This window comes from Sus scrofa, chromosome 8 (assembly GCF_054392235.1).
Source record: "Sus scrofa isolate SSC_HxYL_T2T_F1_AM1 chromosome 8, Sscrofa_HxYL_maternal_Yorkshire_Landrace_v2.0, whole genome shotgun sequence".
Lineage (NCBI taxonomy): Eukaryota > Metazoa > Chordata > Mammalia > Artiodactyla > Suidae > Sus > Sus scrofa.
This window is the reverse complement of record NC_139390.1, coordinates 24,635,674-24,659,367: the sequence shown is the minus strand read 5'-3', so window position 1 is coordinate 24,659,367 and position 23,694 is coordinate 24,635,674.

Below are 23,694 nucleotides of genomic sequence, written 5' to 3'. Positions count from 1 at the left end.
ATCATGGTCACAGCAATCTGGCAGTTGAGGTATCTGCAACATTTCAGGAGAGCTGCACAATAAGTTTTCCTGTGGAGGAAGCCTCCAGTTGCAGTTGTTCCTGCCCCCTCCACATCTCCCAGAGTCTAGGGATCCCATCCCTGGGTGCCTGGTTGTTCTCCTCCACAAACACAGAGATTCAGTTCCTTTTGCCTGGACTATTCTTTTGCTCAATCTCCTTTTCAGTGATACAAAATTTAAACTCAAACACATTTACTCCAGAAAACTCTTCCTTGACCTGCCCCCATATCCTAATCTCTACCAGCACCATTTAGTCCTCTTTAACACTTGATATTTCTTCTTTTTTTTTTTTTTTGGTCTTTTTGGTCTTTTTGCCTTTTCTAGGGCCATACCCGCAGCACATGGAGGTTCCCAGGCTAGGGGTCTAATCGGAGCTACAGCTGCCAGCCTACACCACAGCCATAGCAATACAGGATCTGAGCTGCGTCTGCAACCTATGCCACAGATCATGGCAACACCATATCCTTAACCCACTGAGAGACCCCAGGGATCAAACCCGCAACTTCATGGTTCCTAGTCAGATGCATTAACCACTGAACCACAATGGGAACTCCAACACATGATATTTCTTATTTTTTTTTACATAGTGTCTCTATTCCTTCTATTATGTTTCAGAATCATGTTAATTTGTTTTTCACTTCGTTTCCAAACCAAAACAACATTCCATTTTCATCATTTCCCAATTTTTACTCTTGTTAATATAGCAACTCTTCTCAAGGTCCATTTGCATAAACATATTTTAGAGATACTCCCTTTAATTGAAAATATAGTATAAGAAAATATGTGACTTCAACAAATAAAGAGTCCAGAATAATGAAAAGCAATAACAGGTAAATAATTTATTTCTACATTTTAGTAATTTAAATGAAAATGAGGATAAATTATTATTTTATTGAATATATTTACTAATTTTTAGTCATATGGCAGAATACACATACATATTAACAGCTTTGTGAAATCTTTTATAATGGATTTAATGTTCTTAAATTAACTTTATGTGATTCAAAAAGAAGTACACACACTCATACCCTTGCACACACACACACACACACACATTTTGCACAATATTTTCTCCAGACACTTTTCTGATTCCGTACAGCAGTGTTCACTGAATTAATTCAAATTAAATCTGAAGTAAGTCAAAAAAGAGTCACCAGATTTAACTAAATACAATAAGAAACATGTCAAATTACCCCAAGTTCCATTTGCTCTAAAAGCTAGAAGATGAAAAATGATACAAAGTTATCATTGTAAATGAAGAATCTGTATAGAAAAATAATATATTACTTCTACCTTCAAAGCTAACCAAATTATAGTTTGTCATGTGAAGAGCTTGGAAGTTATCACCTCCATCCTCACCCCACAAAAAAAAAAAAAAAAAGAAAAAAGAAAAGAAAGAATGTAAGGAAGGTGGGAAGGAAGGAAGAAAAAAAGAAAGGAAGGAAGGAAATGCCAAACAAACTGAAAGTCAACAACTCTTTTTAGATCTATCAGAGAACTGATGTCCTAGGACAAACTTCCACCATAAAAACTGAGAGACAGTCAGGCACATACAGAGAATCAAAACTTATAAAAAAAGTAACCCAGATACAGAACCTCAAAGCTGAAGCCAATATCAGTATGAACAATTTAAACTCTAAGTATAATTGCTGGAAGCTGCAGACTAGCTTGTGTCTTAAGAACTTCCAGGGAGCCAGTCCTTGGGAGGTCCCCACAATTGCGTGAGTTTGTCAGCAATAGAGCTACCAGATTCTCACTTTGAACACTTGAAATAAATCTCCTGATTCTAGCAGAGAGAAGGGGAAAGTAGTTGCCATTTTTGAGATAGTTTAGTGCTCTATATCTTTCTTAACAAGGCTTGACCTTTAAGGAAAATACTTTACAAGAGCCTGGCCAAGTGAGATTTTACCGGAGCTTACCCAACCTGTGGGAAGAGAAAAATCCAATTCTGGCCTTCGATATGGAGGAAGGGAAATATTCAATTCACGTTCAATAAAAGATTTGTACCTGGAGTCCCTGTTGTGACTCAGTGGGTTAAGGACTGATGTAAGGTTGTCTCTGTGAGGATGAAGGTTTGATCCCTGACCTCACTCAGTGTGTTAAGGATCAGACATTGCCCTCATCTGCAGTGTAAGTCATAAATGTGGTTCAGATTTGGTGGTGCTGTGGTTATGACATAGGCTGCAGATGCAACTTTGCCCCTAGCCTAGGAATGTCCATATGCTGCAGGTGCAGTAGTAAAAAGAAAGAAAGGGAAAAAAAAAAGACATACCTAATCATAGAGATGTAGAGTATGTCCCCACTCCTAAAATTTGCCACCGTATCAGTAAGAAATCTATATAACAGGGGGTTACAGATTTAAAAACAAAAACAAAACAAAAACCCTGCAAGTCTCAAATCCTATTTAAGGAGTCTCTAGCAAAATCCAAAGAAAGCAAGAGCAAAAAGCAAAGATATTAGAGGAAATTTTAGCCTCTGACACCTACAGGTAATGCAAACAGTAAACACATCCTAACTCCTATCCAGATAAGCATAAAATTTCACATAATACTTTTATTGGACATATCATGTCTGGCTGTCAACAAAAAGTAACAAGTCATACTAAAACACAAAAACACAGTTGGAAGAAAGCCTCAGAACTAAACTCAGAGTAAGAGTTTGGGGAATTATCAGAATAGGACTTTTAAGAGTATAATTAATATGCTAAGGGTTCTATTGAAAAAGTGGACACCATGTAATATCAAATGAGTAATGTAAGCATAGAGGTTTAAATATTATAATCTAAATGATATGCTAGAAATAAAAAACAACCAAACAGAATTAAATAATGCCTTTGATAGGCTCATCAGTAGACTAGATATAGCCAAGAAAATAATGCTTGAAGCCTTATCAACAGAGATTTATAAAGTTGAAATGAAAAGACCAAAAAAAAAAAAATGAAGAAGAAAATATGCAACTGAATATCCAAGAACGTGGGCACAATTACAAAAGATGTAACATATCTGATAAAAGACTTATATCCATATGAAGAACTCTTAAAACTCAGTAGTCAAAGCAAACAAGTCAAATAAAAGTAGGCAAAATGCATAAACAGACACATTATTCAAGAAGAAATACAGATGGAAAATAAACAAAGAAAATGGTGCTCAATATGATAGTGATTAGGGAACTGCCAATTGAAACAAACATATAATATCACTACACAAATATTAACCTAGCTAAAAACAAAACAACAAAAAATAGAAAATATCAATTGCTGGTGAATTTGCAGAGGAATAGGAATACTTATTCATTGCTGGTAGGATGCAATGTGGTACATCTTGGATAAAAAGGTTGGATAAAGAGGATTTAGAATACAATTTAGCAATTTCTTATAAAATTAGACATATGCTAGAAACATACAAGTTAGCAATCACCATTATAGGTGTTTACCCAAATGAGTTAAACATTTATGTCCTTACAAAAACCTGCCCAAGAGTATTTATAAAAAGCTTATCAATGGGAGTTCCCTTATGATACAGCAGGTTAAGGATCTGGCATTGTCATTGCAATGGGTCAGGTTGCTGCTGTGATATGGGTTGAACCCTGGGCCAGGAACTTCCACATGATGAGAGTGCAGGAAGGAAAAACAAAAAACAGTGAGATACCACCTCACACTGACATAATGACTGTTATCAAAAAGATAAGATATAACAAATGTTGATGAGGATGTAGAGGAAAGGGAACCCTTATGCACTGTTGGTAGGAATATAAATTACTACAACCACTCTGGAAAACAGAATGGCAGTTCCTCAAAACATGAAAAATAGAAATACTATATAACTCAGGAATTCTACTTTTGTGTATTTATCTGAGGAAAACAAAATGCTAATTTGAAAAGCTATCTACACCCCCATGTACATTGGAGTATTATTTACAATAGACAAGACATGGAAGAAACATAAATGTTCACCAATGGATGAATGGATACAGAAAAATGTGAACCCAGACATCTATGATTAATTAATTCAAAAAAGGAGGCAAGGATATGAAATAGGAAAAAGGTAATCTCTTCTGCAAGTCGTGCTGGGAAATTGGACAGCTACATGTAAATCAATGAAATTAGAACACACCCTCATTTTAACACAAACTTAAAATGACTTAAAGACTTAAACATAAGACATAACACCATAAAACTTCTAAGATAACATAGACAAAACATTTTCTTAAATAAACCATGCCCATGGTTTCTTAGGTCATTTAGGCAATAGAAATAAAAACAAAAATAAACAAATGGGACCTAAAAACTTAGAAGTTTTGCACAGCAAAGGAAAACATGAAGGGAAAAAAAAAAGACAACCTACACAATGGGAGAAAATAGTTTTAAATGATGCAACTGACAGGAGCTTAATCTCTAAAATATACGAACAACTTATATAACTCAACAACCAAAAAAACCAAACAACTCAATTGAAAAATGCCAGAAGACTTAAATAAACATTTCTCCGAAGAAGACATATGGTTGGTCAGTAGGGACATGAAAAAATGCTCAACATCACCAATTATTAGAGAAACAAGATTCAGATTATGGAGATTCAGATCCGTTGAGTTATCTCTGTATAAACATGGTATTCATTTCATAACATCAGGCAGTTAAATTAACTAATAAATTATATAAACATAGATGTACATACCCCTAGAATATCGATCCTTATTTTTGTACTTCTGTTTTTATTTTTAAATTAAAATTTCAAGATAATTTTTAAATAGTATTTCATATTATATATAAATTCAAAAAACTTTCACAATATCACAATACTTAATTTTATAATCTGTTTTTTTAAAAAAATAAAGGAACTTATAAGTTTGGGTCTGGTGAAACATGAAGGAGAGTTTATGCTTAAAAAATGCTTTAAAATATTGATGTTCAAGCTAATTAGACCTAAGTACAAAGCCCTGCTTTTTAATTTACTAGTTGTATGACTTTGGCCAGTGGTCCTTCTGACTTACACTCCAAATACGGAAAAAGTTGAAACTCTCTCTGTCATAGAATTGTGGAGAGAATTAAAAGAGATAATATACACAAAAAGCTTTGCCCAGTGCCTGATAGACAGAAGGCCTCATCAATGGTCTTCATTAATATTCATAAAAATCACCTCGGTGTAGTATTACTTTTGTCTAAGTTATTTCATTCATCTAAGATCTTCTCTCATCTAGAAAGAGCTGAACCCTGTGCTTTATAGGGTTTTAATATGCTGAAAAATATCTTCATTACTGAAAGTTGTAAATTTCAGAGAAACATAGTATAATCTTCAACTTTCTGGAAACAAAGTTGCTAAGTACAGTGAAAATTTAAGCATTTGGAAATGCAGGCTGCAAGTAAGGAGCTTTGTCCCAGCAAGATACATCAAGATGGCTAATTTGGTTTATACTGACCTAAGGGCCCTTAGGTTTCCTTTTTACACTCTTCTATCAAACTGGCAAATCATTCACACTCAATATGTATTTGTAAAATTTATATATAATTATTTTTAAAATATTAGGTAAAATATATTAGGATAGAAAACTTCAAGAAAAGGCGTTAAGTCCTGACAGAACTGTAGAAAAGTAATGATAAACTGTTCAGGAAAATATATCAAATAAAGTTAATAGTCTTCCAAGCATTTCCCAAAATACTCTTATGTAGAAGGCTGCTGGCTCTGCAAACAAATAATGTGATACTAGAAGGAGCTTTTGCACTGATAGCCAAATTATTTGCTTAATTTCCTCACACTAACCTACTTCAACCATAAAATGATTATATCTTAATTCTTTTGTGTCTAGATTGTCTAGATTCCATAGAGCTAATATGTTCCCATTAGAATCTTTAATTACAAGTGTTTAATATTCAAAGATATTTTTTAAAAAGTTGTCTTTGGTAAAAGTGTTTCTCCACATGCATTTAATTTGTCCACGTGACCATAATTATTGCCTTTATGAAATCAGGCAATTTTTATTAGTCTAAAGTAATTAATTCTTACACACCTTGAGTATTTTGCTCTTTCATTGACCCTGGTTTTAAAGTATGAAATGTGGCTACCTATCATCTCTCATCAAGTATGTACTTCACTTTTAATAACATATTTCAATAACGCTTCTATGGCTGAGACTTTTATTATATTTCCCTTCTAATTACAAATGTGGGGTTTTTTTTGCATTTAGAAGAACATGTTGAAATTATTAAAAATGATGATGCTTATTCAGCCTGCATCTTCAATCATGTGTGAAGACCGTCACAGGGGAATGAACAAATTACTTAATTAAACTTGTTTTATGTAAACCACTTTTATGAATGACTTTTAATTCCTGAAAATAATAAAAGTTGTACGTATTTGCAAAAATATTGCATACTAAATTAACTTATAATGGTCTTGTCAGATCCTAGAACATTGGAAATATTTTACAAAGGTTTAATGGGCATGAGCTCATGACAGGTCACTAATGGAATCTACTTAATGTATGTCTTAGGAAGCCTTTTTTTTAAAAATATTTCATATAGATCAACCCCAAAATAGATTAGTCACGTAGGGCGAATACAACTAAATTAAATGGATAAAAACAAGTTATATTTACTCTCACGTAATGTTATCTATGCATAAATATACGATCAATGTGTCCCAGAGGACTGTACTTTTACTTCATGAGGAAAATAACATAAAAAGGCCTTCTCCATTCTCAACCTCCCCTCCTTCCCTCACAGTTCGTAAACTGGTTATTTTCAGGAGAGGAAGCATGTGAGTTGAGCAATTAAATGCCTACAGAAACCCAGAGTTTAAAGGTATAACATTGGCTATGCACCTCTACAGAATACATGGAATTATTTGTCAAATATCAATGTCCTGATAAGTCACTGGCAACTTTCAATATACAAGAAAATGGCAAATGACATACACTCAAATAATAAGTTGCTATTTGGAGAAGCAGTTTTGCTGTATTTGTTAATCATTAATTCAGCATTTATATACAAGTTAGATTGACTCAAGTTTGAAATAGCATATGTGTGATTCCTGTTTAAATTTTTCTACTTTTAGTTTGAAAAGATAGGACTTCTATCATGCTATTCTGTTATATTGAGTCAAGGTAGTTTTCACAGTCTCCTTGAAACAATGCTTCCAGAAAATTTTACCAGTGCCTTGGGATTGGAATATAAGATATAATTTATCTAGGACAGTTTAAAATAAATCAACTGCTTATCTGTTTCAAGGGGGAAAACAAATGCCTTCACTAATTGTTTTACCAAACTATAGTTTAAAAAAAAAAGTTTTGAATTGGAAATTGTGCATTGGTAAACTTTATTACTATGAATCCCATAAGATGTAGCTTGTTAATTATCAGGAGGTAGTGTAGAGAGGGAAGATATTTAAATTGCTGATTAATTAATAATTTCTTCATCTCTCCCCATGATAAACAACTGTGTTGCCTCTAAAATTACACATGGTATGTGAATTTTAATTTGTTTCATGTGATGTAGATCTCATTAAGTTATCGAGGTAGAACTGGAAAACAATATTTGAGTACTAAATAAGATTAAATTTATTAGGTGAAAACTCTGGTGTGATTTCACACAAAATGGATAAAATTATTTACTGTATGATAAGTACTTAATTATGCTGTATGTGATTACTTAATATGTCCTGAATTCTCAATTATGAAAATGACAGATCGAATTATTATTATGCCCTGGGAAAATATTTCAGAAGAGAATCTTTTGTTATTTAGTCATTTTAGAGTAAATACAAAAACCATGACCCGAAAAGACACATGTACGCCAATGTTCATTGCAGCACTATTTGCAATAGCCAAGACATGGAAACAATCTAAATGTCCATTAACAGAGGTGTGGATCAAGAAGATGGGGTACATATATGCAATGGAATATTACTCAGCCATTAAAAGGAATGAAATACCGGCATTTTTAGCAACACGGATGGACCTAGAAATTATCATGCTAAGTGAAGTCAGTCATACAATGAGACAGCAACATCAAATGCTTTCACTGACATATGGAATCTGAAAAAAGGACAGACTGTTCTTTGCAGAACAGATACTGACTCACAGAATTCGAAAAACTTATGGTTTCCAAAGGAGACAGTTTGGGGGGTGGTGGGATGTGCTGGGATTGTGGGATGGAAATCCTATAAAATTGGATTGTGATGATCATTGTACAACTATAAATGTAATCAATTCATTGAATAATAAAAAAAAATAGAGTAAATACATTTCCAAAAGAGTGAATTTTCCTCTTGTATACATTCTATATTTGGCCACTTATCTAATTTAAAATTATATATATTGCAGACATATATGTACTGGATGTCCCCTAAGGTAGGAGTAAAAAACAGACTTCATACCATAATATAAAATGATACATGTTCTTATGCTGTCCTCACATTTCTAGTTGGAATAAAGGTCTAGAATATTAGCCTTTACTAATGAAATATTAGAAAATTTAAAAGGGCTTCTACTTTTAAAAATATGTTAGAGCTATAATATTGTATTATATGATTTTTAAGATATCTTGAACTTGAAGGAACCTATAGGATCATCTAGAAGTCCAAACAAAGGTCAAGATAGAATTGAGCTATTTTTCTTTGCAACTCCTTTTTTTTTTTTTTTCAGGGCTGCACCTATGGACATATGGAAGTTGCCAGGCTACAGATTGAATCAGAGCTACAGCTGCTGGCCTACACCACAGCCACAGCAATGCAGGATCTGAGCCACCTCTGTGACCTACACCACAGCTCACAGCAACACTGGATCCTTAACCCACTGAGCAAGGCCAGGGATGGAACCCGCATCCTCATGGATCTAGTTGGGTTCATTAACCACTGAGCCACAAAGGGAACTCCTTTGCAAATCTTAATAAACTTCTTTTAGAAAATATTTCTTTTAAAACTTTGTCTCTTTCAACTTAAAATTGTATTGTTCTGCACTTAGATTCTGCACCTGTTAGATTCATCTTCATCTAACAAAGTAGTATGAATTTAGAGATTAAAAAATCAACAGTGGAAAAAATAAAAATCTAGAAAACCTCTCAAATACTCTTCAAAGTGAAATGGCAGCAAATGTTCTGAATCTGAAGTGAAAGTAAATAAAGATTTCACTAGTATAAATGCATTTGCTGAACTACGACAAAAAGCTTTAAAAGCTCAGACAATGCCTGGAAAGACCTGTTCTTAAACCTTTGCACATAAATTAGATTAATCTAAATATGCCTAGAGTCATCAGGAGAAAGATACATACTTATATGTCAACAAATAGGAGGATATTTAGAAATGGAAGAGAAATATGTGATTTTTTTCAAAGTTTCGAGTTCAAAAGTTCAGTTTACATTTTAATTTCTCAAGATTCCTTTATTCCATTCAGCCTCTGTTACGGAATAGACAGACAGAAAAGTAGGAAAGAAGGAGTGTTTTGATCTTGAGTGAGAAAACTCAGATTTCCAAGCCACCTGTAATTTAAGCTCCTCTTACCCTTCTTTTTGGTCTTTGTAATGGAATCGCCATCCTTGATCCACTATGTGGGGTATGAAAAAAAGATAAATATTTTCCAAACTTTAGGCTTCTGTATTAACTTCTCATTTAAAGTAACTTTTTCATATGCTTAAGTCATTATGGAGTAAACTGTTTTTGAAATGAGTTTCACATTACTGAGGTTTTTTCGTTTGTTTTTTTTGTTTGTTTCGCTGCCTCCCTGTAACCATAGACACATTGAATGGAAAGAAAATCAGTTTTATAAGGAAATCTGTTCCTTTTGAACCACAAATTTTGGCATATTGTAGTATTTTTAAAATTCTATCACTTGTATGAACTTTATTCAAGTAATTCAAGTTGCTCCTGTGAATGCGAAAAGTAAAATATACATCATGGAATGTGGAATTCAGTGAAATGTAAAATTCAGCTAAAAAAATCATATATTTATGCCAAAAATACAAGTGTAGGATGAAAAGATCTTGTGGTTTGTGTCATCTACTAATGAAATTTACTAATGTTGCAGTTTCCTGAAAAAGTTAGACAAACTTACTCGGCAGCTTATACAAAGCGCAAGATACAGTCCTTTCGAGAACTCTGAGCAGATTAATTGCAAATAATATTCTTCACCCTTCTGAAAGCCAGTTTATTACACTGTCTACAAATCGGGGCCCATACTACAATGCTCACCCTAGGCCTGGCAGTCACTTTGTGTAATGCATTCAGCAAGTAACTTTAGCATTCTGTTTTCATTTCCCTGGTTATAAAATGAGAATATTAAACTTTGCCTTGAGTGTTGTGAGAATTATTTAATGTTTATAAAGTTCCTTCTAGCTCCAAAGGAGAAAAGTCACAGAAGTATCTGTGATACTCACAATGGATGTTCTCATAAATGTAAATCAAGGAGGAAGTGTTATTATTAATTACAACCAAAATCTAAAAGAACGAGAAATGGAGTAAAAGACAAAGAGGATATAATGCATAATGTATATTTTAATTGTAGAGAAGTAAGTTTCCATGTTTTGTAATTTTTACCTTCAGCTAGGCTAAATAACACAAACATAAAGAATACTTCAATTTGTTCTAACAAGAAGATGAATACAATCCCTCTCCCTTATCCACGGGTTTCATATCCATTGATTTCCAATGCACAGATTCAACAAACCTACTATGGGACACAACGATCTTGGGTTCATTGAATCTGCTGATGTAGAACCTGCAGATAGGAAAGGAAGGCCTGACTGGAGCCTTCTGGCCTTTTGGTGACCTTGGGCATCTTAGAACCGAGCTCCACAGATGCAGATTAGGAGAATGACTGTGCTTAACTCCTGTGAAACTAAAACCACTCAATGAAAACCAAATTAAGTAAGGGATCACGTAATTATAACCTTACAATGGACAGCTGCACAAGTTAGAATCTGTAAAAAGAGGGCAACTGGGAGAAGGTTAATCTGGATCAGACTTTGACTACACTTGGGAAAAATTTACTTTGGAGGGTAAATGTATAGCTTTGACAGTTCATATGCTGGTCAGTCTAAAACCTGTGCTGATCAATGGTGAAATATTTGTTCCTTTGTTTTGTTTAGTTGTTTAAGTATGGTGACAAAGGAGACTGATAAGGGAAATGAGATGAACATTAAGTACAACTTAACTTTACTTTTTAAAAACAATTATAGTCTTCCCACTTGTTTGGTTTAAAAATCACCTATTCCAGAGTTCCCACTGTGGCACAGTGGGTTAAGGATCAGTGGTTGGCAGCAGCATATGGATTAAAGATCCCTTATTGCTACATTTGTGCATTCGTGCATTTGTGGTGTGGATCACAACTGTGATTGGGTTTGGTTCCTAACCCGGATATTTCCATGTCCCAACAGGTGCCTCCAGGGAAGAAAAAATTCCCTATTTCTCTTTCCCCACTTTACTGAGATATAATCTACATAGAATATTGTGTATGCTTAAGGTATACAGCCTGATGATTTGATACATGTACATATATTGCAGAATGATTACCACGATACAGCTAGTTAACAAATCTACAGCCTCACATATTGACCTTATTATTTTGTGTGTGATGAGAGCATTTATGATCCATCCCTTTAAAAATTTTAAATAAATAATACAATATTGTTAACTGTTGTCACCATGCTGTAACTTAGATCCCTAGAGCTTGTTCATCTTATAAATGGAAATTTGTACTATTTGACCAACATCATTTTATTGCTTTTATCAAGCAATTATACTAATGAACAGTACTATTTTGTTAGTATATTTGAATATCCTTTACAAAGTACTAAACGATAAGATGGCAACTTATGTTGGTGTTTTTACTTTTTTCAAAAAGTGTTTTTGGTATTCAAATTTTGAACAATAACCTTGATATTGCATATATGTATTAAAGGATTGTGTTTCATAATCCTTTATTACTGGTGGATAACACATTGCTGTTGCTGTTGTGCATTAAAATTTTATGAATAACAATGAAGATACCTGGAGTGTTGTCTCTCCAGATTTTGCATTCTATGTATAAGTGTATGTAGTAGAGGTAAAGGATAATATAGTTATCATGACACTTATTCAAATATTTTGGGTGAGTGTGCCTTAGAGGTGTAAAATTTAACTTTGTGTGACTAATTTTGAATATCTTATAGCAATCAAAATAAAGTAGTATTTCGATGCTCTTTCTTACACTACATTATAGAGAGAAAATTAAATACAATTGAACTAAAGAAAAAGAAAACTAAATACAATTTAAATGTTAATAGTTTTCCAATTCCAAAATATATTTGACAATTAGAAAAACAATATATTGTATTAACATACATACTTTGGCTTTACCAAAATTTGTTGATGAGTTGATAAAAGTGTTAACCTTTCTCCTTCAACCTTTTGATTAGTGAAATAGGGTCGTGTTATCACATTGAACTTTTGGAGCCATAACTTTAAGAATAATCAATAACACGAAGCCTGTAGTGCTAATCTTATTGCTCTTTCAAAATGATTGATAGAAAGGGCTGGCTTTAAAATACTAAGCTGTCCAGTTTTGGTCCATGACAAATAGCATCAACATGATTATATCTGGAATAAGAACGTAAAATCCCTCCCAAAAGCTTAAGGTGTGTGCTAAATAAAACACTGGGAACCATTCAGCATTTTGTGTTCCTAAATGTCTAAAATTTATTCAAGGAAAATTAGTGAAAAAAGAGAATAATGGCAATTTTAAAAATTGAATTTAATTTAAAAGGCTTTTGATCAAATATTCAGCTTTGAGCAACAAATATGCCCCACTTAGCAACTTTGCCAAATTGTCTTGCTTTGTGTTTGGCCACTGCAACATAAAAGTGCTTATGTTGGCAGTAAAACTAAGGGGGATTAATTAAGCTGTATGAACTAATGTGAATGTGGTATTGTATTGTTTTAAGAAAATCAAGTTTTGTTTTATTTTTTCCATCTAACCATGGTTTCCAAAAATGCCTAATAGTGAGCCCAAGCAAGAAGGGCGGGAGGAGCTGGGAGCACCCTGAACTGCGATGACCCAGCAGGCTCCTGTGACCAGGCTACTGAGAGCTGGCCAAAAACTGGATTCCAATGGGGTTGATTCTGGACTGGGTACCCTACATCAACATCAAGTTTAAGAAGGATGATTAATTAAATTGAGCTCCCTCAGAGCCCTCTGGTATCTCATGGTGCTGCCTCCTTCCATCTGCATCTGGAACAGCCCAGGGGCTGGGAATGAACCTTGAGAAAAGCAAGTTAGACTTTCTGTATTTGTGAAAATAGCTTTGGTGCGTGAATGCACATAGCATTAAACCTCGCTCTAAAAAAAAAAAAAAAAAAAATTTCTAATAGATGTACAGATATTTTATGACTTAAAAATGTAGTAAGCGTTTGTTAACTAATGAGCTAGTTCTTTTTTAAAAAACACAAGTTAACTCTTTGAATACCAATCAGCTTTTTTCATCTTTCTTGCATAAAATCCAACAAGAAATAAGTAGAACTGAAATGGAACAGGACCCTATGGTCCCTCCAACCCCCCCCACCCCCATCCTCCGCCTGGCTCTCGTCTATGGAAAATATTTAGCCAAAGAATACATCTAATCAGAAAAGCAAGAAAATGCAAGAGCAAAGAAAAACAGGTAAATGAGACCAAGTAATAATAGTTTAGTCATTAGGCAAAGTCAAGGGCCTTTATTTCCTCCTCATGGGCCATAGATAATATTCTGAGCCATATCCTGTGAGCTGTCTTACAGATACTGAAACCCCCACCAGATGAAAGAAGCTAACTACATGATGACCAGACAGTAGCCATGACATAAGCGGTCATGTTTCTGAGAACTAGCCTCAAAGAAATGGGAACAAACCAACCCTCGAACTAAAGATTAATTGTACTAAAAACAATAAAGATGATGCTGGTCAGACCACCCTATGACCAATTTCAAAATGACTGTCAGAGCTGACTGTGCATGTAGCCCCATCCCTCACCCTACAAAGCTCTTGCCCAGTGATTGTCAGTGGGAGGGAGTTGGCCTTTGAACAGAAGTCTGTACACCGCCCCCTCACAGTTACTGGCATCCAAAACAAAGCATACTTGCCTTTCCACCATACTTGCTTCTTTGTTGGCTTTTAGAGTGGCCAGCAGCTGGACCCCACTTTTGGTAAAATAATTATGTTTAAATTTTTAGATATAAATGGCAGAAACATAAATTAAATCTAGCTAAAGTCCTCTGAATATGATGTACTCCTTCTTTGATTAAACTCTAACCAATACATAAGAGATTATCTTTGGTGAAGTTTCTGTGCAAATATTAAATTAAATAATTTGTCATTTTTTTGGAATTGCTTTTTGAGATTGAGGATTAAAAAAGTTTTTTATAGATTCTAAATACAATTTATTTATCCAATATGTGCTTTGCAAAAGTTTTCACCCAGTCATCAGTACTTGGCTTTTAAATTCTTTTAATTGTGTATTTTAAAGTAGATATTCTTAATTTCTCTCTCTTTCTCTATTTTGTTGAAAAATGCATTGGGCTTTTGGTATCTTGGCTAAGTAATCTTTCTAAAATCTGAGACCACAAAGATTTTCTCCTATGTTTTACCTAGAAGTTTTATAGCTTTAAGTTTTACATTTAGGTCTATGATCCATCTTGAGTTAATTTTAAATTAAGGTGAAATATGGATTAAAACTCATATTTTTACAAATGATTATCGAAATGTTTGAGCATTATTTGTTGAAAAGTCTAACCTCAGGAGTTCCCTTCGTGGCTCAGTGGTTAACAAATCCAACTAGCAACCATGAGGATTCAGGTTCGACCCCTGGCCTTGCTCAGTGGGTTAAGGATCCGGCGTTGTGGTGAGCTGTGGTGTAGGTTGCAGACTTGGCTCGGATTCCCCATTGCTGTGGTTCTGGCGTAGGCCGGCAGCAACAGCTCCGATTAGACCCTTAGCCTGGGAACCTCCATATGCCACAGGTGCAGCCCTGGAAATTACAAAAAGAAAAAAAAGAAAAGTCTAACCTTTTTTTTTTTTTTAGGGCTGCACCCATGGCATATGGAAGTTCCTGGCTAGGGGTTGAATCGGAGCTGTAGCTTCCAGCCTACACCACAGCCACAACAACGCAGAATCCAAGCCAAGTCTGCAACCTACACCACAGCTCACCAAAAGGCCAGATCCTTAACCCACTGAGCGAGGCCAGGCCTCAAACCCGTGTCCTCATGGATACTAGTTGGGTTCCTTACCACGGAGCCACAACAGGAACTCCTGATAATGGCAACCACAATAATAATATTGTAAAAGTTGTTTGTTTTAGTAAATAGTTTTACATGCTATGAGTGTTCATTTATGAGGAAAGATTCTGAGTATAGCAGGAACTAATAAATGTCATTTATGAAATGGTAGTTCTTTGAAAGGTATATTATTTTATATAACTCTACTTTAATAGAACACATTCCATATATTTGGAATCAAAAAAGGAGGTGGATGAAGAGTGAGGGGGAAAAAAAAAACCAATCTACCAGAGTTCCTGTTGTGGTGCAGTTAGTTAAGAATCCAATATAGGGAGTTCCCATAATGGCTCAGCAGAAATGAATCTGAATAGTATACATGAGGACACAGGTTTGATCCCTGGCCTTGCTCAGTGGGTTAAGGATCCAGTGCTGCCGCTGAGCTGTGGTGTAGGTCACAGACAAGGCTCGGATCTGGTGTGGCTGTGGCTGTTGCCGTCAGCTATAGCTCTGATTTGATCCCTATCCTGTTAACCCTCATATGCCATGCGTGTGGCCCTAAAAATTGGGGAAAAAAAAAAAAAGTTTAGCTTGATTTTCATTTTTAACTTTGTGTATTCATGATAATATCTGAAGGTGCAGATTTTTTTAAACCCAAATAGATTAACAATCTTGAAGTCACAGCTCTGGATTAAATATTCTACAATTTTAAACACTCTGAGTTTGCAATATTAGTATATTAAAATCATTCTACTAGAAAATTAATAATATTACATAATATTTTTATAGAAAATGAAAGTAATAGAATGAACAATGACTGGAAATATCAGATAATAAATATCTCATCAACCTATATGAATTTGAATATCATTCTCTACACATTTTTCTTTTTATTTTTTTTTAAAGTATTTCATTGTTAGTATGAAATGAATTAGTGAAAAGGAGAAAGATCATTTCTTTCAGCTGTGCCTGTGGTATGAAGAAGTTTCAGGGCCAGGGATCAAACCTGTTCCACTGCAGTGATCCACACCATAGCAGTGACAATGCTGGACCCTTAACTCACTGAGCCACCAGGGAACTCCAAGAGAATTTTAATATAAAAATAAAAGTATAAAATTTACTTGAAATGTATACTGTCATGCAAAAGTTGTCAATATTTATTTGACCAAAACCAGCAGCAACATAAAAAATATTTAGAATTTTTATATTCAGCCAAGAGAAAAGTGAAAGTTGATTTTTTGTGTCTATTGTATTTTCAAGAGTGGTGCAAATAGAATAGTAAAGAAGAATTTTAAGAAGTACAGTAAAATAGAGAATTTTTTTTTTCTTATTGATAGAATGCTTGGAAGTTTTAACCAAAAGAGCTCTTGACCTCACAACCACCTCTATCTGTTATGAGAGCAAAAATATCTCAAGGGGCATACTACTGCTTTTTCTACCCCTGGTTTCATTAATTTAGATATACAGTAAATGGTCTTTTTTTCAGTGTTCCTGTTTGGTCAAGACAAAAGAGACTGTAATAGCTGCGGGATCACAGGGAAAATGATGAAGGATTGGTGAAAGTGAAGTAAATCAGCTTTGGTATTGGCCTGTCAGTGGAGATGAATCAGGATACAGCAGCCTTTCCTTTTAATTTCTTTTTCAAAAAAAATTTTATCCTTGAAGCAACTACCTTCTCTACCTTCCTATTGATCTTATTCATTGTTAGTATAGAATCACAGTTCAGGAAATTCTAGAAACTAATCATTTCAAGTGTTTTTAGTTGAATATACTTGGCATGTACTTCAGTGGGAAAATCAGTGTTTGCTCCTTTCTCCTTTCTGATATGACTAAAAACTTGGAAATGCATTATTTAATAAGTAAAGTATATCCTTCCATACAAAAACTATTTAGATACCTAACCATGATTAACTGGTTAGTTTTAGGTAAAAGAAAAGAGCAAGAAAAGTAAACCTCCAAATTTTACTTTTAACTTTAATTGACTAAATAATAGAAAATACTTTTTAATTTCCTTCAACTAGCTTTATGATTCTGTTGTCATTCTCTTTGGTTTGTGTTGTTAACCCTAACCCAAGAAGAACATAAAAAATAAACAAATTTAAGTTCTTACCCTCTTACCAAAGTATGTTAACTCTCTCAACACGAACAAGCATGTTGTGTTAAAATTACTAAACTAAAAAAAAAGTGTGGACTTAAAAAAAAAATTTTTTTTGAGAATACATACATCACAAAATAATTTGACGATTTGTTCCTCAAAGAATTATGCTTTTTTTGTACTTTATCGCCGATTTACAGCTTTGCTTACTTTAAATTTTTTTCACCTTTATTGAGGTATAATTGACAGTTAAACATTGTGTATATTTAAATGTACAATGTGATGATTTGATATGCATATATATTGTAAAATATTCACCACTATTTAGCTAATTAACATACCCATCATCACATGGTTACTATTTTCTTAGTTTATTGTGTGTGGTGCTAACATTTTAGATCTACCCTCTTAGCAAACCTCAAGGATACAGTACAGTATTGTTAAAACAGTCACAATACTGTCCATTGGAACTCCAGGACTAATTCTTCTTGCATAACCAAAACTTTATAGCTTTGCTTACTTTTCTTTTCTTTTTTTTTTTTTTTTGGTCTTTTTGCCATTTCTTGGGCCGCTCTCGCGGCATATGGAGGTTCCCAGGCTAGGGGTCGAATTGTCGAATTAGAGCTGTAGCTGCTGGCCTACGCCAGAGCCACGTGGGATCCAAGCCGCGTCTGCAACCTACACCACAGCTCACAGCAACGCCGATCCTTAACCCGCTGAGCAAGGCAGGGATCGAAACTGCAACCTCATGGTTCCTAGTCGGATTCGTTAACCACTGTGCCACAACGGGAACTCCTTTGCTTACTTTTCAATGTCAAGAATTTTTAATTTTTTTGAAGCCAGTGGAGTAAGCTAGCTATATGAAACGGGAACTTTAAAACCGAAATCAGACTTCATAGGCCTTTAATATGCTAAATATTTAACATACGTTGGTCTTCACTAAAAGGTTAACTACATGAAAAGCGGGAAGAGATTAATTATTAATCATACGGATAAAAAATTCTACATTGGCTTTATTTTACTTAAAAGTTCCAATTCTTAAGATTTAATTAAATTGTTCCATGTTTTATTTTAATGTTTGAAGTTTTCCAAGTGTGTAATGATAGGGATCATTTGACATAAAGAAGGAAGAGTGCTACTCCTGGGAGCTGTTCTGAAAAGGTGCAAACCAGTTTCTCAGAAGTGTAGAGAGTCTGACTAGTTAGTGAAGAGCCTACCCTGTTGAAACTATGCTAATTAGTAATTATTTCACCCATCTAATGCTACCTTAACTCCAAAACACTGTAGCAAATTGAATCTAAAAAAGAAGAAAAAGTGAATTGAATAAGAATGTACTCACCACTCATTTTAACTCTATTGGATTTGGGGAATTGATTTATGGCAGTTTTGAGCAATTGGCCAATTTAAGGGGAATTATTTCAGATAGTGTTCACTGTAATTTTAAAGTTCCTGTCTTTTCTAGAGGTTACTATATCATTGATAACTGAAATTTCTCTCAGAGCAGTTCCACTGCAAATAAACAATTTGAGCTTCACTTTATTATTTATAATTCAATGATGTCGGGAACAATGAAAGAGATATTCATCTACTTGGCAGATTTCATAGAAACATGCGTTTATGAAATACTGATGTTATATCTGCACTGCATAATGGCAACATGTACTCAGGAATAACCTGTTTGGAAGACTATTGTATTATAATCTCAGACCTCTGGGGAGTTATTTAATCAAAATAGCTCTGCTTAAGTGCATAACAAGAGGAGACATGAAAAAAAATGTCAGAGGATCAAGGAGAGACAAAGGACTAGAAATGGTAATACTAAAAGTAATTTAGTGCCTTGAGGAATGGTAATTTTTTTTTTCCTTGAAGTGGAAAAAGCTAAGATAAGTCAGGAATGTCAGAGCTACAACTGAGATCTCGGTGAATGGCAAAATAAATTCTCATACCCATGAACAACTAAACACCTTGATAAAGTGTTTTAAGTGAAAATGGGAATGTAAGTCACACTTTGCTCCTTAATAATCAGTGTTAGTGAAACACTAATTGGCATCATATGATTATAAGCAGCCATATTGGACCTTATTCCTCTGTCTTAACTCTTTCTCATACAGCATAACTTCAAGTAGGCTTTCCAGTAATTCTGAGCTAAATCCTAGCAGTGCTCATGAGTTATAATAAGGAGTTAAAGAACGTAATGTCCCTGCATAATAAATTAGGTATTAAGATATACACTCTTGTCTTGATGTGGAAATCTATGGTAATTACTCTATTAATGAGTATTATGTGTTTAACCAACAAGCCTAATTATCTTAAACTTTAATTATTGAGGATAAAACAATATAAGAGGCAGCGAATGTTATAGAGAATTTTACTACTTCTATTTATTTATTTTTGTGTGTGAATTCGATGTCACCTTTCTCTACTGTAAGTGCATCACATCAAAATTTTCTCTGAACTTTCTTTCCAGGGTTGTTTTCCTTTAGTTTCCTCCTGTAATCCAATATGAGTGATTTTTCCTCCTTGTCAGTAGGCAATACCTTGACATTATACAATTATTAATATTACTGTATTAGTCTTTTTCAATGAATTCCAGCTTAAAGTATATGCTGCTGCTGACCACCTTTTTAAAATCTGTGATCTAATTCAAAGTAATCAAGGAGAGTACTTTCTTGACCTTCTCTGTCCCCAGCATTAGCTATTATTACTGAACAATGTATTTCTACTTCTACCTCAGGCTACCAGTGGCAATAGCTGAGTTATAAAACACAAATTATGAATACAAATTTGACCCTATATTTCTAGCAGGATCTAGTTGCTTGGTGTTTGAGAAATCACTTGCTTCAATCTATTTCTTGTACTCTCCCATCATTGCCTCAATTTCAAGAGCATTACCAACCTTACATGTGGATCAGCATGTAGCTGGTGATTCAACCAAACATAATGCAAAACTTACCTCTTAAGAGATGGTCCTAAAAGCATGAATGGTCCTCTTTATGACAAAACCAGCTGCCCACTGATATACTCCCTTTAGATATGCTTTCACATGTAATTGTTGTGAGGAAGACCTGCCATTTAATTCAAAATGATTTTATTATTATTATTATTATTATTATTTTTTTTTTTTTTTTGTCTTCTTGCCATTTCTTGGGCCGCTCTTGCGGCATATGGAAGTTCCCAGGCTAGGGGTCTAATCGGAGCTGTAGCCACCAGCCTACGCCAGAGCCACAGCAACGTGGGATCCGAGCCGCGTCTGCAACCTATGCCACAGCTCACGGCAACGCCAGATCCTTTAACCCACTGAGCAAGGCCAGGGACTGAACCCGCAACCTCATGGTTCTAAGTCGGATTCATTAACCACTGCGCCACGACGGGAACTCCTCAAAATGATTTTAAATGTCAGTGATGATGATATTAATAACTGACAACATTTACTAATTTCCAGACACTGTGCTAAGGGCTCCATGTGCGAGATCTCATTTAATGCAGTAACACTAAGAGGTAAGAATAGCTCTATTCCTTTTTGACAGATAACATAGAACTGGGATCTAAATCTTGTTTTAGAACACCATGGTTGTTGGCCTCCAGTAAGAAATCTGAGCTCAGTTCAAATATTACTCTCCCTAAGAGGCTTTCCCTATCCTCTTTATACAAACATCATCTCTGCCATTATCACAGCCTGTCTGCTTTGGCACAGGGTAGAGACAATCTATCCACCTGTGGACAGTGAAATGTGATTGAATTTTCTATTTATCATTTCTGAGTGGGACAGTTTAAAAACCAGTGTGAAGTCGGCTTACTCCCTGTTTCTTTGCTACATTGTCTGATGGTGGAGGCTGCACCAGCTCCTAGGTGAGGGAACGTGGATTGCAACCCCTAGCCAATGTGATAAATAAGACTTTATTATAAGCCTCCATGGGATGGGGATTCTTTTTAGAAATCAGAGGCATATTGCCCACCATTAATTCATGTGTTCATTCATTCAACACACATTTTTGTGTACCTGCTACGAACTCTTCCAAGCACTGTGAGCATCATAGTAGTCAAAACAATACACACCATTTTGAAGCTTATTTTCCAGAAAAAGATAGATAATAAGGAAAGCCAAATAAAATTATTTTTTAAAAGTCTGTTAATAGTGATAACTTGCTGGGGGAAAACAATGTGAAATTGTAATGGGGAGCGAAGCAGGTTAAGCTATGTGGTCAGGGTGGGAGTTCCTGATAGAATTATATTTGACCAAAGGACTGGAAAGCTGGCATACAGGTATATTGAAGAAGAACATTTCAGGAAAAAAGGACCAAGTCCTGTCACTGAAGAACAGTAAGGAGGCTAACGTAGTAGAAGCAGTGTGACTAAGGGGAAGTACAATGAGGGCAAGAGCATAGAGGTATAGGAGAAGAGTGATATCTATAAACATGTGTTTCATTAGTTATAACTGAGCCATTTATAATAAAGATCCATTGATTAATTTTTTTAAATTTAATGAGTGCACCTGCAGATAGGGAAGTTCCCAAGCCAGGGATTGAATCGGAGTCACAGCTGTGACCTATGCCACAGCTGCAGCAAGGCTGGATCCTTCAACAACTGTGCCAGGCTGGGGATCGAACCCACACCCACAGTGACTTGAGCCATTGCAGTTGGCTTCTTACCCCACAGTGCCACAGTGGGAACTCTACATAAAATTATTTATTTACAGGAATTTTTTTTTTTTGGTCCAGATAGCTTTTGAAAAGTGTCTTTACAAAAATTTTCCTAGAAGAATTAGGTTATTGATAATCACTTTTTTTTTGGTCTTTTCTCTTTTTAGGGCTGCACCTGCAGCATATGGAGGTTCCCACATTAGGGATCCAATTGCCACAGCCATAGCAATGTGGGATTTGAGCCATGTCTGCGACCTACACCACAGCTCATGGCAACACCAGATCCTTAACCCACTGAGCAAGGCCAGGGATGGAATCCACAATTTCATGGTTACAAGTTGGATTCGTTTCTACTGCACACAATGGGAACTCCGATAATGATTTTTTATCAAACCACTCTTTACTGTTCTTCAAAGTAGCCAGCTGGTCTTTGAGATATTTTCTGTTGTGATTTTTAATTTAACACCTTTGTTTCAGTTATCTAGCATTGTGTAACCAATCATCCCCAAACCTAATTTATTATTTACTCACAATATGTGAGTCAGCAATTTGAGCTGAATTCAACTGAGTTTTTTTCTACTTGTTTATAAGAATTGTCAACTTAAAAAAAAAAAAAGCACAATGTGAGAGTTGTGAGTTAAGTTTCATTTGGGGCAAAATTAGGATGATAGCCTAGGAGGCAGCATTTCAGATATCTCTGAAAATCTGCTCCAAAGGGGGGAAATGTCAGTATATATGTGATTTGGGTGAAGGGGGAGGTACATGCACTCAAGCACACATTTTGCAGAAGGTTGCTGCTAGTCTCGTGAAGGTTGCTGCAAGTCATGAAGAACAGACATCACCATGAAGGATTTTAGTGCTTTTCTAGATATGTGGTGAATTGGGTTCATAAATCATCTACTGAAAATATCTAACTATCAGAAGACCTGCTCTGCTAGTTGTCCCAGAGCACAGAGTGCCTCACTCCTGTTCTCCTGCCTGAACTTTTTCAGGGAGTGTTGAGGGTCAGCAGGTACAGCAGCTCATGCATGATTCAGTCCTTATAGGCAGATGGTAAGTGCCAGTCTCCAGTTCATCTGAGAGTCCTCAGATGGAGTGGCTCTTGATTTTCCACTTTCCCTTTCATCCTCTAGATGCTAGACTCATCCTTTTCACATGGCTGTAGATGAATTTAGAAGTTGCTGATGCAAGACAATTCTCCATGAATCCCTCACATTTCTACATGGCATTTATAGGCAATTTAAGCAGATTTGTATAAGGAGGTACAGCAAAACAGTACTTTGCTATCAGGAAAGACTTCCTTACATTCCAAAGTAATAAATACAACATCCCCTCTGGAGTGAAATTTAGGTAAGTTTTATAGCATCACCTTGTGAGACTGGGGGTTTTCTAACCTTGGGGCTCCAACGCTGGACACAGATTAGCTATGTGTTCACAGTTTACTTAGGCACATGTTAAATCACCCCTGTGAGCCTTGGGAGGTAGGAGATCAGTGAGACCATGAAGTTCAAGCTGGCTGCCACCCTAGAAGTTCTGAACTTCTAGTCTAAAATCATTTGGTCTGTTTTTTCCTTACTGACTGAGTCTGTGGAAGTGTGACAAGTTGACCTAGCAGCGACATGCAGTTTAGGGACTACTTGGTTGCAAAGATTTCCAAATAGTAGACTTGAAGATAATATGAGAAAAAGAATGTA